The sequence below is a fragment of the Stenella coeruleoalba genome (genome assembly GCF_951394435.1).
Source record: "Stenella coeruleoalba genome assembly, chromosome: 18".
In the NCBI taxonomy this organism is placed as follows: Eukaryota; Metazoa; Chordata; class Mammalia; order Artiodactyla; family Delphinidae; genus Stenella; species Stenella coeruleoalba.
The window spans coordinates 73,222,911-73,238,888 of record NC_137164.1 but is presented as its reverse complement, the minus strand read 5'-3'; the positions used below and the strand labels follow the sequence as shown (position 1 = coordinate 73,238,888).

Genomic DNA, 15,978 nt, shown 5'->3' with positions numbered 1-15,978 from the left:
GGAGGGCGTTACGGGACCCAGAGCCACCGCAAGCTGGCTGAGGGCTGAAGCAGATTGGCTTGGTCATGCAACCAGGAGCCAATGTGCCTGGAGTGAACCAGGGACCCTGGGGCTCGACAAGGTCCAGGCTTTCTCCAGCACTTTCTGTGCACATCTGTTTCGTACAAATTGCTTTCTGCACAAACATCTTGTCAGCACTCCAGCCTTATCTATCAGGACCAAAGCTCATCCCCGAACCCCCTCCTGACTTCCAATTCCTCTGCTGTATAGAATGGATCCCCTGGAATCATAATGATGTCTCCTGTCCAGACTTGACCATCCTCATGGCAAATATGACGTGAGAGTTAAGGTAAGAATTATTATCACCATATTGAAGACAGAAAGAAAGCTTGAAGAGGTCCAATCATTTGCTTGTGTAATTGCAGTGCTAGATTTCATCCCAGGCTTGTCTGACTCCAAAGTCTACCTTTCCCCTTTTAGCCACTAATGGGAAGCTCTGTCTCCTCAAATTTGGATCCAACTTCTTGATCCAACTTCTCTTGAGAGGGGCCAGTTCTGCAGCCCTGGCCGCACTCAGCTCCAGCCACTGCCCTTGGCCCCCTCCTTCCTACTGGATGATGCTCCTGGATCCCATCCCATCACCAGCTGAGTTATAACAGGGGCCAAATCTACATGCCATCTTCCCTTCTTATCACCACTGACCAATCCAGGCTCCTCTGACCTTTTCACAGCTTGGATTCTCCTTTTCATGATTGTAAGAACATTTCACTGTAGGTTGATCTTCAAATGCTTTAGGTTTGATCAATAAAATAAAAAGAGCCTAATAAATGATTGTCTTCTCTCTTACCTTTGCAGCAAGATTTTCTTAGTGTATCTTGATGAATTTCATTAAAAATTTTTGAGATTTATTTTCCTTAAAATAAGAGGAAAAATAATTTTGGATTAAACATTAATAATAATAGTAATTACATTTACTCAGAAGAAATACAATTCTAAATTCAAAGTAAACAGGGCAACTTGATTTTTGATTTTAAAAAAGTGAAAAAACTAAATAGCACAATAGGCTGAAAAACCACTTCATCTCTCTCATTAGCTCTGAGCTCTTTCTGGAATTGGGTTACAATATCATTAATAAAAGCATTAAAATATCTTCGGTACTTTTAATACACTAATTTGCTTAAAATGATATGTTACATTTTTGTTTTAAAAGTGTTACATACTCGTGCTATAAAATTTGGAAAAGTAGAGAAAAGAATAATCATGAGAAAAGCACTGTTAATATTTTTAAATATTACATTTCATTTAAAAATTTATTGAAAAAAAGAAACAAAACTGAAAAACTTGCTAAACTTAGAATAAAAGTTTCTTCTCAACAGTATATATAAATTCTTAAAGATCCCGATAAAGTTTAACATTTTTCAAAACCTTTAGAAAGTGGGTCATTATATAAAAAGTGATAAATCACTCTCTAGAAAAGAAAATCCCGGTAAAGTAATTATGGTTGTGGTTATCATAAATCCACAGTGATTATACCTGAATTGAGAACGTCTGTCAGCCTTCTCTTTTCCTATGAATTACCTGAACAGTGTTTGACTTTGTTATTTCAAAAGGCACTGTTCTTTAAACTCCATCAACTCCTAAAAAATTATGTCAAAATTTCATTTGGGGAGCATGATTTATTTTCATCTTGTTTTTTCTTTTAACCTCACTTTGTAATTGCCTTTCTTTTTTCTTGACAGGAAAGATAGTCACTCATTTTGTATGACACTATCTACTTTCTTCTTAAAGACATTTTCATGTAGCCCTCGGACTTCATGTTCTAATTTGGAACGATTATTTCTACGCCAGCAGTAAAGGAGTCGTTCTGAGATTTATCTTTCTTTTCCAGGGACACGTTAGTTCCACCTTAAAACTCATATCCTCTTCTTTCTCCGATTTCTTTTTGGATTTGTAACCTGAATTTATGTTTTTTAATTGTTTATAGTTTTTTTTAAAGGTGCCTGACCAGATAAACTTGCTGAGCCTTTTTTGGTTGGAAAGCACCTAATTTTGCCCGCATGCTTGAATGCTAATGTGGTTTCCCTCATACCATTGTTACTCCATTGTTGTTAAACATTAGATTGTGCTCATGAGAAGTCTAGTGTTTGTTTAATACTTGCTCCTATTTTTTTAAAAGGAAGTTTAGTATCTTTCTCTGAGGAGTTCTGAAAGTGCTCACCAGTCAATACTTATATGTGAGTTGTTTATCTACCTTTCAGAAATTCTTCCAAGTTTTCGTTTGCTAATAATCACTTCCTTTTCACTGTCAGTTCTGTTTCTTTTATTATTAATAGTAAGTAATGTGGTCAGTGCCCCAATCTGAACTAGCATTTCATATTTGTTCCTTCATTTGGTGCTAACTACTTTAGCAAACACAAATATTGGTAAGACCACCTTCAACCATAAGGAAATAAAACATGCAAACAAATAATCACAATATAAGGCTTTTAGGGCACATTTCATTAAATGTCTTGTACTGCAATTCTTAAGTGATAGGACATCTGGAGTGAGAAAAATCTCTTCCAGTTGTAATAATCAAGAAAGACTCCATGAGGAAAATAGAGCATTTGCATAGAATAAGCAGGAGTTGAAACAGTAGAAAAGAAAGAATCTAGTCTGGACAGCCAGGAAGGGAGGAAGAGAAAGAGACTGGAGGGTGAGGGGGAGTAGATAAGGAACAGTGCAGTAGGTGTTCTTGGGGCAGAGACTAGACTGACTCAGCTGGAAAGGAAACTCTTGTGTCAGGAATTGACCAGATGTGTTAATTGCGAGGAGAGTCTCACTTACTCACCAAAGGCCTGAGCAGCTGTGATGAAAGGGTCAGCAAGCCAAGCACAGGGGAATCAGGCTGAACTTGGTCTCCGTGCAAAGCCTCTGGGGAATTCAGCGGAGTAAATGAAATTTAATAAACGTGGACAAGTTTCTAAAGTGACACACATTTATATAACTATATATATATTAAAATTATAGATATGGGTGGGGTGTGAAAGGAGAGATTTTCTTGGGAAAAGAGTGGGTTAGGGATTGAAGCTAGAATGCGGGTGGCGTTGAACGTGAGGCTCTAAAGACATTGGACCTGAATCAGTAGGAAACAGATGCCATTGAAGGCTTTTGTGCCTGGGAAAGATGATAGAAAACATGTTTAATGAATCTACATCTGATGGTGGTTTATGGACTATAACAAAGAGGAAAAAATAACAATTAAAAAATAATTTAAAAAGCCACCAAGTGAATGAGAGCTCTCTTAGGGGCGTCCCTTTGAGGAACTGAAAGTGAATGAAGAAGAAAGGAAGCGGCAACTGCAAAGGTAGGTCAGCAAGATGGGCAGGTACTGGCACCTGAGAGTAAGGCAGCAGGGGTGGGGGAGGAGGGCATCGGAGGGAGTGCAGTGTACGAAAACTGAGATTTTTAATCCTAGAACTGGAGAATAATGATGGTTCTATTTCTAAAAAAGAAAACTCAAAATACATCACGATGCGGAGGAAATCACAGAGGTTCTGCACATGACAGGTCTACTCAAGTCCTATTTCTGCCTCTGCTATGGAAACTTCACTGAGGCTCTACCATCTCTGGGTCTCATTTTCCCCATCTATAAAATGTGTTTGCAGTAGGGTATATATATATACATATATATTTTAAATGTTCAGATTAAAATTCTATAATTTTACTTAGTTTACACATTGGTGTTGGTGTCCTTTCTTCAGGAACTCTATCCCATATATTCATAAGCAACACATAAGTGCTACTTCATGGGCAATGATGCTAATCTTCTACCTGCACATCTTACCTTAGGAAGGGTTATTTTTTAAAACATGGTAAGAAGCAGAGAATAGTGGAATAATACTATAAATTATTTGAGAACCAAGGAAAGGTTATTTAAAAATATATATATGTCCCTTGTATTCCCCTTCAAATTACAGAGCAGGAGATCAAGTCAAAGAATTTTAATGTGGATTTCAGTTCTCTATATAAATCGTCCTGTCATCTTGGCACCGCAGCTGCGTTTCCTCATATTAGCTGGAGAAGATCATGAATAAATTTGCAGCAGACTGCACATGGGATTACGTGTACATGAAATAATTCTTATTGGCAATGGCTTTTACAATTCACTGCACAGAAAATCTAACATGAGGGCACACAATTTCATTTCTCACACTAGAGGGGAAACTGAGAGCCACAAACACAGATGTTGAAGAGTCTCTGCTCCCCTGATCAATATAGCTTCTCTGCAGACCTGTTGTGATCTAACACCAGAAGTGCACAGCAATGTTGGCCATGATCTTTCAGTGAAGTCCCTTGAATCTCAGATAAAATCATGGTACTTCAATCTGGTAATCAAGGTCTGCCACTCTCTGACTCTAATTCAAGCCTCATCCCTAGTTTGGAATGTTGCTGTACAAGAATGATGAACATGTGATGCCTGTGTTGACCACTGTCCCATGCCCACGGAAGGCACCATCACTTGGTTGTGGCATTTTTTTTTTCACACTATGTAGTAACATATCTTCTGAAACCTTCTCAGTACCATGTTCCAGGAAGTGACTTGGACAACTGATCAGAGTGGGCATCAGGTTTAAATACATCTGCTGTTCTTGGTGGCTTCTTTCTCCCCTTAATTTCCAATCCTTGTGGCTAAGACCCCTGAACTTCCGTGTCTAGTTCAGGCTTATCCCAGGGTCTGAGGTCAACTTTCCCAGTAGGAATAAATGTTTAGGGAACCTCGGGCTAGTATTTAATTTAATTTAATTTAATTAATTTATTTATTAATTATTTTTTTCAGCCTTATCCCAGGGTCTGAGGTCAACTTTCCCAGTAGGAATAAATGTTTAGGGAACCTCGGGCTAGTATCTGAGAGGCCCAGAAACAAGCCGCCCTCTTTGCTGGCACCACTCCGATCTTACGTCTTAGTCCTATTCACTGGGCTTTTGACTTATTCTTTGGGACCTTAGTACACGGCACCATATCTGAGTTTATACCTTGGTCACTTGCTGAGGATCCATCTTTTCTTTGGGATTTGGGTGTTCCCTTTCTCTTAATAGGCTCTTCAGATGCCAGAGTCCTTTCCCTTTGTGCCAACTGCTTGCACAGCTGCCTACTTCCTGGGATCTTAGTTTTCCCACTCTCGGCTTCTTCCGGGACTCATACTTTTGGCCAACCTTGGACGTGGGCATCACCTCCTGCCAAACTACCTGACACTCCACCTGGCAGTTCAAGTCTCTCTGTGAAAACTGGATAATACTTAACACTTGTGTGGTATTTCTCAATTGGCAAAATTTTCTCTCTTCCCACGGATTATATCACACTGTACCTCACTGAGCCCAATTTTAATACAATTCTACACGAACCTTCATTTCAGTCAAATTGACCTCTGAGCGTGTTTGATGATTTCTCCCTCCTCTGTAGACTTCCTCAGAACATTCTCCCAATCCTAAATATCCTCCCCAGTCCTCCACAAATACTCAGCTCAGAGCTACCCTAAAGCTTCTCGGCTTCCTTGAAATTTGCGTCTTAGATCCAGTACCACAATTAGTTTCATGGCTTAATAATGCCTGGGATTTTGTCTCACAAAATCATAATTTCCCAGGTTTTGGGGGCATACCGAAGGCCAAGTAGTTCAAATACCACCCTGGTGTGATATATGAGCTTCCCCACAGTCTCCACCAAGTGTATACCCAGTCCATACTTGAGCATGCCAGCGACAAGGAACTTGCTACCTCTTACATCTTTGTAAATATTTAACCATCAAATAATCTACTTCTCAGTTACCTTATACTTACTTTGAGAGCCCTAACTTTACCCATGGTGAAACATACCTAAATATCCAATAACAGCACCACAAAATGATAGTGCCTTAAATGTTTAAGACAAGTCTTACGTGTTCACCAGTCTCTAGGCTTCATACTCCAAGACTTCAGTTATTTCTAATATTATAAAGTTTCTAGTTACCTCATAATTCCAGACCTGCCTCATATAACTCTTTTTTTTTTTTTTTTTTTGTCTTCAGAGAGACTGAATGCAGATCGGTTCCATTTTTCACAGTGTTTTCCACAGTGATCATCCTCCTTGCTTGGGATGAAGGAGATACATGTTGTAGAGTTGTTGATTAAAAATGACTAATGAGGATTTATAAATCATAGGCTAGTGTAGTATGTGTTCTATATGTGCATGTTCTATAGGAAGATTGTTTAAATGAGACTTATGGTTGCACTTAGCCCGCCTGAATCTAGTGCACCAAGACTTTTGAAAAATATTAGTGCATTTATATAAAACATAAGGATGGGCAACTTATCCCCCACTTGTTCTTGTCCTTCGCTTATTTACAACTGTTTTATGGGTGCTTAATCCACGTCTGGAACTATTCTAGATGCTGTGGATACAGGGATGAACAAGGCAGGTAAGTTCCCTACAATCCCGAGGCCACAAACAGGAGAAAACACGTGGTCTGGATGGTAGCAGGTTACCTGTGCCTGACATATGTCCTTCCAGAGTTCCTGTTAAGATATACAGACACACAGAAATGCAAAATAGATAGGCCACATATGACAGATAAAGTGTGAGTGAGAAAGCAGAGGTCAGTCAAGGCCGAATTTCCACTGACTGTACTTCTGGTGAGTGAAGATGGATTAAGAATCACATGATTGATGAATGTGACCAACGTTCTGGCCTTTGAACAAAACAGAACACATAACCTGGATAAATTTTTTGGCTTTTTATTAACTATAATGGTAAATAATATTATTTTATAATAAGAAGCTATTGAGCCCTAGTTATATAGCAATAAACCTGAGTTTTAAATGTTTCACGTATGAAATGTCCCACATAAAACTCAGTATAGCTGATGTTATGGAGGCATGTTCAACAGCAGAAACCAATATTCTGTGGTCTGGTTTATTTTTTTAACAATAAAAACTACCACAACTATACTACTTATAAAACATTATACTAACAAATGTAACCTATCAGGTTCCCAATTTAGCCATTAATAGTTTGGCTTAATAGAATAATACTGAAAGAGGCAAAATCGAAGACATTCAGGTAAGAAAGGCAAAAACGATCTTGCTGTTTTTCTCAGTCTTCAAAGTAGCCTCATTGGGAGGTAGGTTAATTTGGAAGGTTATCCACTTCCATGTCCACGTTGTGTGGATAGAGAATGATTCTCATGGTTGGTGTTGAGATATTTCTTGTTGCCAGTGGAGAACAGGCCTGGGCCAGGACAGAGGGCTCACGTAGAGGATTCCTGGGGAGCTTCGTCCTTACCTTTCAGAAGAGGGGAAGCACGGGCTGTAGTCTTCTCAGGAGGTGACTAGAGTGATGTTATAGTCTAATGGTCTGTGCTTCCCTCGTTGGGGCCACCTGCCTCTCTGGTCAGATTCAACTCAGTGTTGGTTTCTGAGACTTGGCCCCTCTTGGTGCCTTGGTCATTGGCTTTTTTTTATTTTTTATTTTTTTTATTTATGCGTGGGCCTCTCACTGTTGTGGTCTCTCCCGTTGCGGAGCACAGGCTCCGGGCGCGCAGGCTCAGTGGCCATGGCTCATGGCATGTGGGATCTTCCCGGACCGGGGCAGGAACCCGTGTCCCCTGCATCAGCAGGCGGACTCCCAGCCACTGCGCCACCAGGGAAGCCCTGGTCATTGGCTTTTGCATGCTGAGTCAACTATTCCCAGTTACAGTTCCTCCTTCTGGGACAGCTCCCGCTCCTGGGCCAGTTCTCGAGCGCTCAGATAGCTTCCTTTGACAATGCCTTCTTTCTTGTCAGCACTTTCCCTCAAGGCTTTTCCCTCCCCCATGTCTGGGACCGCCTGTTGGCCTCTCCTTGATAGTTTCACCAGGCCTGCTCTTCCCCACAGAGCTTGTTGTTGTAAAGGAATGTCCTCTTCTAGAGAAAAGAGTCGACCCAAGGGGAGATTTTGAAAACCGGTGGACCTGGTTTCTTGGTTGCCAAGAGACTAGCTCCTCTACTACAAGTTAGCAAATAGGAACCTGGAAGGCTCCCTCCTGCAAAGGGTGGCTGGTTCTCCACCAGGAAGAATGAAGAATGGTCCCTGCTCCCTCATGCCTTCCTGTGTCCCAGAGGACTTTCATGTGAAGAAGAGAAACTTGTCAATGATGTTTGTTCCTAAAAACAAACTGTTTAAATATGAATGCAAACCACTTTTTGTACAATTTTAATATAAACAGTCTTTTCCAGGAATGCTACTATACGTCAACTGAGGGAGGGTTTCTTTCCCCCGAACTTTCCCAGGAATTATTCATCATTTTAGAAAATCCCATGATGCTGTCCGTGGCATTTACATCACCACCAGGAAACATCTAAATCAGTCTGCATTTCTATCTACCACAGTCATGGAGTGTCTACACATAGGGGAACGGATCTGACTAATATTTTTTACAGTAGTGTGCCTGAGTTGAGCCTTAGGTATTTGAATCTTCAGTTGGATTAGTTTAATCTTTTGCTCTTCTCTGGGCAAAAGATTGTTTTTATTTTTTTAATGGTAACCTCTATCCTTGAGCTTCTGTGATGTCCAGGCATCAAACTATATTCCATATATTATCTCATTTAATCCCCACCCTACAGTAAACCCAGTGGTAGGTAGCTTCATCTTCATTTTAGTGAAGAGTTCATTGAGCCTGTACCTTAAATGGTGATTAGTGGTCAAGACTAAAGCCAAGTTCTTCTGACTCAAAGGCCCTGTCTTTCTACCACACAAACTCCTCCCTTTTCAAGGTATAGCATCTCAATCCAAACAGATGTCTGCTTGGCAAAATTTCTTGCAGAAGCACACAGTGAAATGACATGTTTTGAGCACCATGAGAGCAACATTTGGAAGCAGAATCCATGACAGCACTGTAGCAACCCCCCTGAGAAAGTCCTCTGCTTAGTGATGACGCTGTCACGTGACTACATGCATCTCAAGCGACATTTCCCACCTCATCGAATGGTCACAAGGCCACAGTTGGGCCAGGCCAGAGGGGATCTCTGTGGAAAGTCTCATGGGAGCCAAAAGACTCACCTCCTTTATTTAGGAGGAATTTAATTAGTTAAATTCTTCTCCTCAAAATAAGAGGTGCTTATTATTTGAGGAAGAAAAATTAGAATCGTGTCATTATAATTAGCGGTTCAGAGAACTCCAAACCTCTCATTAGGATCACAAAAAATTTCCCATTTAAATATTCTGTTTCATCTTTACTTTTTCCAGGATGGTAAAAGGATTCACAAAGTAAAGCTTTAGTACACTTTGATAGTATTAATATTGAGAAGTGGAAAAATTAGACCAGAAACCTTCCACTTCTCCAAAAGCTGATATGAAGTGACAGGAAAGAACAGGAAGTTGTAACCTGCACTGTCGCCAACGCAGAGCGTGGGTTTCATTCAGCCACAAATCCCACTCTGTACGCAAATGGAATGTTTGCTAAAGTTTGTGCCAAATTTATCTTTTTTTTTTAAAAAACATTTTCTCTACCCTTTTTGGCTATCAGTTTTTAAAAAAGAATATTTTCATCATCAATGATTTAAAATCTATGCTTGTATTTGATTCATAACCTTATTCTGGCATTGCCATGTGTTGGGTATTCAGATGCCTAACTAGTTTGCAAAACTATTAGATCATTTATACAAATTTGATTTTAATTCAGTACTGTTTAATGGGCCATAAAAATAAAGGGTGAGCCAACAACAAAACGAATAGGGTTTATTGCCTGAAAGAATGCCTGGGGACTGCGGTTGCTTGATAAGTTAATAATAGCAAAGCATTAACTTCCCCCAAGCCTTTGTCATCTGTGAAAGTGAGATCATGTAATACCCGTTTATAAAAGCACACTTTAAATATATAATTTAAAGAGAAAAAATATAGAATGCAGGGAAATTGGGTGATTTCCTGCTTGAACAATGAATCTGAAGTTCAGGTGTGCGTCTATCACATGCAGAACACTCCTCTCACCAGCGTCCTGCTGGGGCATTCACTCCATTTCCATCTTATAGAAAAATACTGGCTGGAGATGGATTTTTGGTCAGACGTATTGGCCATAAAATGTAAGAAAGGACAATAAGAGCTTTTCCATGTTTTAAGGACACTATATGCACACTTGCAATGAAACTGGTTTAATTTTCTGTTTTACATCAACAGGATTTTCCCGAGTATGCCCGCAAAATGTAGCTCAATGTGATCGACTCAAAACTCCTACTGAACTGACCTCGGTGTTTCTGGTGGAGACCAAACTACTGGGGGGGATGAGGGTGCCTCCTCTTCCTCTAAAATAGAAAAAACGAAAAGTTTTGTTTTGAGAAGCAGAACATTTTAGAATAAGTGGAGAAACAAAATAAATGATACTACTGTTTCAATTTTCCTAGCAACATTATTTAAGTAGCATTTGATGGAGACCAGAGGCAAAGAATACTGTGGCTAAATGTGAAATTTGGAAATTAGGAACTGAAGGGGTGGGTCCTGGAAGGGGAAATTTCTACAACATCAGCCATGTTTTGGAGCAGGAAGTACACCCCAGGAGGCAGAGCCGGGCTAAGCAAGAAATGCAAAGGCAGTGTCAATTATCTCCTTGGGAGAGAAGAAGAAAGGGTGAATGAAAAAGAACATAGAAAAATCTATAAGAGGAGTCAGTTGGTTGTACCAACAACATAGGTAGAAATGGACATGGCAGGCTAGCCGGTAGTTTGATTTCAGCATCAGCTTTGGTAATAAACATACTTCATTAACATATGTGTCCACTCACCGTCCACTGAAACCAGAGAGTTGAAAAGATCTTTAAGAATGTGTTTGCTGAAAACTGTTTACACTGTGTTGAAAATGCCCTCCAGTTGGGGCAAATCAAATTAGAGTACGGAACACAACTTCTGACCTCCTTGAAAAGTTTTCATTGTCCTTTCTTTGCTAAAATAAAAGTATTATATGCCAAGAATGGAAAGTCTAAATAGTTCGGTTTCTAAGTTTATTTAAAAGTTGTTTCTATAGAGGCTAGCCTCTATTTGAACTTCCTAGGCACAGATTTGCTGCTCTAGATAAAATTGAACGGCCTGCACTCATTTTTTTTCTGAAACTGATGTAGATTTTTAAAGTGGAAAAAAGAATATGAGGGATCCATCAGGTACCGAAGCAACTGCTGTTTTTGAGATGGAAATTAAGATGCAGGTCAAAACTTTGAAGAGAAAGGTCATATAGAAATGGACAGGAACAGCAACCAGATGCCAGGTATTCTTCTTAAAATGTTCTTAGAAAATTGCCCTTAAATTGGGTTCAGGTAGAAAAAATGAAGACACGTGAGTCAGTACTGATATTTCATCTATGTGAGACTATGATATTTCAGAAGTTTTAACATTTCATACCAACACGAATAAGTGAAACCGTTTAGATAAACATAATTTATTTTATTTTATTTTATTTTACGTGGCTGGGCCACAGTTCCAATATATTTGGTGGAACATTATTTTGGATGTTTCTGTGGTGCTTTTAGGATGAGATTAACATTTAACATTGTACTTTTAAAAATACATTTTAAATTAATTTATTTTTTAAATTTAATAATTTTGGCTGTGTTGGGTCTTGTTGCTGCACGTGGACTTTCTCTAGTTGCGGTGAGCGGGGGCTACTCTTTGTTGTGGTGCTCGGGCTTCTCATTGCAGTGGCTTCTCTTGTTGCAGAGCATGGGCTCTAGGTGCATGCAGGCTTCAGTAGTTGCAGAATGTGGGCTCAGTAGTTGTGGTTCTGGGCTCACGAACACGGGCTTAGTTGCTCCGCGGCATGTGGGATCTTTCCGAACCAGGGCTTGAACCCGTGTCCCCTGCATTGGCAGGCAGATTCTTAACCACTGTGCCACCAGGGAAGTCCCAAGATAAACATAATCTTTGATAAAAAATGATTGAATGGAATGCAGCTAAGCTGCCTGTCCTCAGGAACTGTACCTTCTACAACTTTGCCTGAGCTCCAGTGAGGGAGGCCTGGGGCTGTCCCGTTTTGCTGACTTTCACAAAATAAATAGCCATGTGGCTGACAGGGTCGTAGTGCTTTGGCTGGCTGAGTGTCAGGCCTGAGTCTCTGAGGTGGGAGAGCCGAGTTCAGGATATTGGACCACCAGAGACCTCCCAGCCCCGTGTAATATCAATCAGCTAGAGCTCTCCCAGAGATCTCCATCTCAATGTTAAGATCCAGCTCCACTCAATGACCAGCAAGCTACAGTGCTGGAAACCCTATGCCAAACAACTAGCAAAGCAGGAACACAACCCCACCCATTAGCAGAGAGACTGCCTAAAATCATAATAAGTTCACAGACACCCCAAAATACACAACTGGATGCGGTCCTGCCCACCAGAAAGACAAGACCCAGCCTCATCCAGCAGAACACAGGCACCAGGCCCCTCCACCAGGAAGCCTACACAACCCACTGAACCAACTTTATCCACTGGGGGCAAATGCCAAAAACAATGGTAACTACAAACCAGCAGCCTGAGACAAGGAGACCCCAAACACAGTTAAGTTAAGCAAAATGAGAAGACAGAGAACTACGCAGCAGATGAAGGAGAAATGTAAAAGCCTACCAGACCAAACAAATGCAAAAGAAATAGGCAGTCTACCTGAAAAAGAATTCAGAGTAATGATAGAAACGATGATCCAAAATCTTGGAAATAGAATGGAGAAAATACAAGAAACATTTAACAAAGACCTAGAAGCAGTAAAGAGCAAACAAACAATGATGAACAACACAATAAATGAAATTTAAAATTCTCTAGAAGGAACCAATAGCAGAATAACTGAGGCAGAAGAACGGATAAGTGACCTGGATGCTAAAATAGTGCAAATAACTACCACAGAGCAGAATAAAGAAAAAGAATGAAAAGAATTGAGGACAGTCTCAGAGACCTCTGGGATAACATTAATAGCACCAACATTTGAATTATAGGGGTCCCAGAAAAAGAAGAGAAAAAGAAAGGAACTGAGAAAATATTTGAAGAGATTATAGTTGAAAACTTCCCTAATATAGGAAAGGAAAGAGTCAATCAAGCCCATGAAGTACAGAGAGTCCCATACAGGATAAATCCAAGGAGAAACATGCCAAGACACATATTAATGAGACTATCAAAAATTAAATACAAAGAAAAAATATTAAAAGCAGCAAGGGAAAACCAACAAATAACATACAAGGCAATCCCCATAAAGCTAACAGCTGATCTTTCAGCAGAAACTCTGAAAGCCAGAAAGGACTGGCAGGACATATTTAAAGTGATGAAAGGGAAAAAACTACAACCAAGATTACCCTACCCAGCAAGGATCTCATTCACATTCAACGGCGAAATTAAAACCTTTATAGACAAGAAAAGCTAAGAGAATTCAGCACCACCAAACCAGCTTTACAACAAACGCTAAAGGAACTTCTCTAGGCAGGAAATACAAGAGAAGGAAAAGACCTACAAAAACAAACCCAAAACAATTATGAAAATGGTAATAGGAATATACATATCGATAATTACCTTAAATGTAAATGGATGAAATGTTCCAACCAAAAGACATTGACTGGCTGGCTGAATGGATACAAAAACAAGACCTGTATATATGCTGTCTACAAGAGACCCACTTCAAACCTAGGGACACATACAGACTGAAAATGAGGGGATGGAAAGATATTCCAAGGAAATGGAAATCAAAAGAAAGCTGGAGTAGCAATTCTCATATCAGAAAAAATAGACTTTAAAATAAAGACTATTACAAGAGACAAAGAAGCACACTACATAATGATCAAGGGATCAATCCAAGAAGAAGATATAACAATTGTAAATATTTATGCACCCAACATAGGAGCACCTCAATACATAAGGCAAATGCTAACAGCCATAAAAGGGGAAATTGACAGTAACACAATCATAGTAGGGAACTTTAACACCCCACTTTCACCAATGGACAGATCATTCAAAATGCAAATAGATAAGGAAACACAAGCTTTAAATGATACATTAATCAAGATGGACTTAATTGATATTTATAGGACATTCCATCCAAAAACAACAGAATACAGTTTCTTCTCAAGTGCCCATGGAACATTCTCCAGGATAGATCATATCTTGGGTCACAAATCAAGCCTTGGTAAATTTAAGAAAATTGAAATTGTATCAAGTATCTTTTTCAATCACAACACTATGAGACAAGATATCAATTACAGGGAAAAAATCTGGAAAAAATACAAATACATGGAGGCTAAACAATACACTACTAAAAAACCAAGAGATCACTGAAGAAATCAACGAGGAAATCAAAAAATATCTAGAAACAAATGACAATGAAAACAAGACGACCCAAAACCTATGGGATGCAGCAAAAGCAGTTCTAAGTGGGAAGTTTATAGCTATACAAGCCTACCTCAAGACACAAGAAAAATCTCACATAAACAACCTAAACTTACACCTAAAGCAATTAGAGAAAGAATAACAAAAAAACCTCAAAGTTAGCAGAAGGAAATAAATCATAAAGATCACATTAGAAATAAATGAAAACAAAATGAAGGAAACAATAGCAAAGATCAATAAAACTAAAAGCTGGTTCTTTGAGAAGATAAACAAAATTGATAAACCATTAGCCAGACTCATCAAGAAAAAATGTGAAAATAAATCAAGAGGAATTAAAAATGAAAAGGAAGAGAGATTGGGTCAAGATAGCAGAGTAGAAGGACATGCCCTCACTCCCTCTTTCAAGAACACCAAAATCATAACTAACTGCTGAGCAATCATTGACAGGAAGACACTGGAACTCACCAAAAAGGTTACCCCACATCCAGAGACAAAGGAAAAGCCACAATGAGATGGTAGGAGGGGCGTAATCACAATAAAATCAAATTCCATAACTGCTGGGTGGGTGACTCAGAAACTGGAGAACACTTATACCACAGAAGTCCACCCACTGGAGTGAAGGTTCTGAGCCCCATGCCAGGCTTCCCAACCTGGAGGTCCAGCAATGGGAGGAGGAATTCCTAAAGAATCAGACTTTGAAGGCTAGTGGGAATTGATTGCAGGACTTCAACAGGACTGGGGGAAACAGAGATTCCACTCTTGGAGGGCACACACAAAGTAATGTGAGCATTGGGATCAAGGGGAAGGAGCAGTAATGCCATAGGATACTGAACCAGACCTACCTGCTAGTGTTGGACGGTCTCCTGCAGAGGCAGGGAGTGGCTGTGCCTTACCATGAGGACAGGATGCTGGCAGAAGTTCTGGGAAGTACTCCTTGGCATGAGCCTTCCCAGATTCCACCTTTAGCCCCACCAAAGAGCCCGGGTAGGCTCCAGTGTTGGGCCGCCTCAGGCCAAACAACCAACAGGGAGGGAACCCAGCCCCACCCATCAGCAGACAAGTGTATTAAAGTTTTATTGAGCTCTGCCCATCAGAGCAACAGCCAGCTCTACCCACCACCAGTCCCTCCCATCAGGAAACTTCCACAAGCCTCTTAGATAGCCTCATCCACCAGAGGGCAGACAGCAGAAGCAAGAAGAACTACAATCCTGCAGCCTGTGGAACAAAAACCACATTCACAGAAAAATAGACAAGATGAAAAGGCAGAGGGCTATGTACCAGATGAAGGAACAAGATAAAACCCCAGAAAAACAACTAAATGAAGTGGAGATAGGCAACCTTCCAGAAAAAGAATTCAGAATAATGATAGTGAAGATGATCCAGGACCTCGGAAAAAGAATGGAGGCAAAGATCGAGAAGATGCAAGAATTGTTTAACCAAGATTTAGAAGAATTAAAGAACAAACAGAGAAGAACAATACAATAACTGAAATGAAAAATACACTAGAAGGAATCAATAGCAGAAGCAGAAGAACAGATAAGTGACCTGGAAGACAGAAGGGTGGAATTCACTGCTGCAGAACAGAATAAAGAAAAAAGAATGAAAAGAAATGAAGACAGCCTAAGAGATGTATGGGACAACATTAAACAAAACA

The 15,978-nt window shown here is 39.9% G+C and overlaps 1 long non-coding RNA gene across 1 annotated transcript in view; it reads right to left on the bottom strand.

The window, feature by feature from the left end:
• Positions 1 to 835: 835 nt before the first annotated feature.
• The window catches only part of LOC307176478, a 31,668-nt gene continuing 16,525 nt past the window's right edge, over positions 836 to 15,978 (bottom strand). The window contains exons 3-5 of the long non-coding RNA XR_013824789.1: positions 10,232 to 10,289; positions 2,831 to 2,913; positions 836 to 913 (exon numbers count right to left, since the gene is read on the bottom strand). This is a non-coding gene — a long non-coding RNA (uncharacterized lncRNA). The remainder of the gene's footprint in view (positions 914 to 2,830; positions 2,914 to 10,231; positions 10,290 to 15,978) is intronic.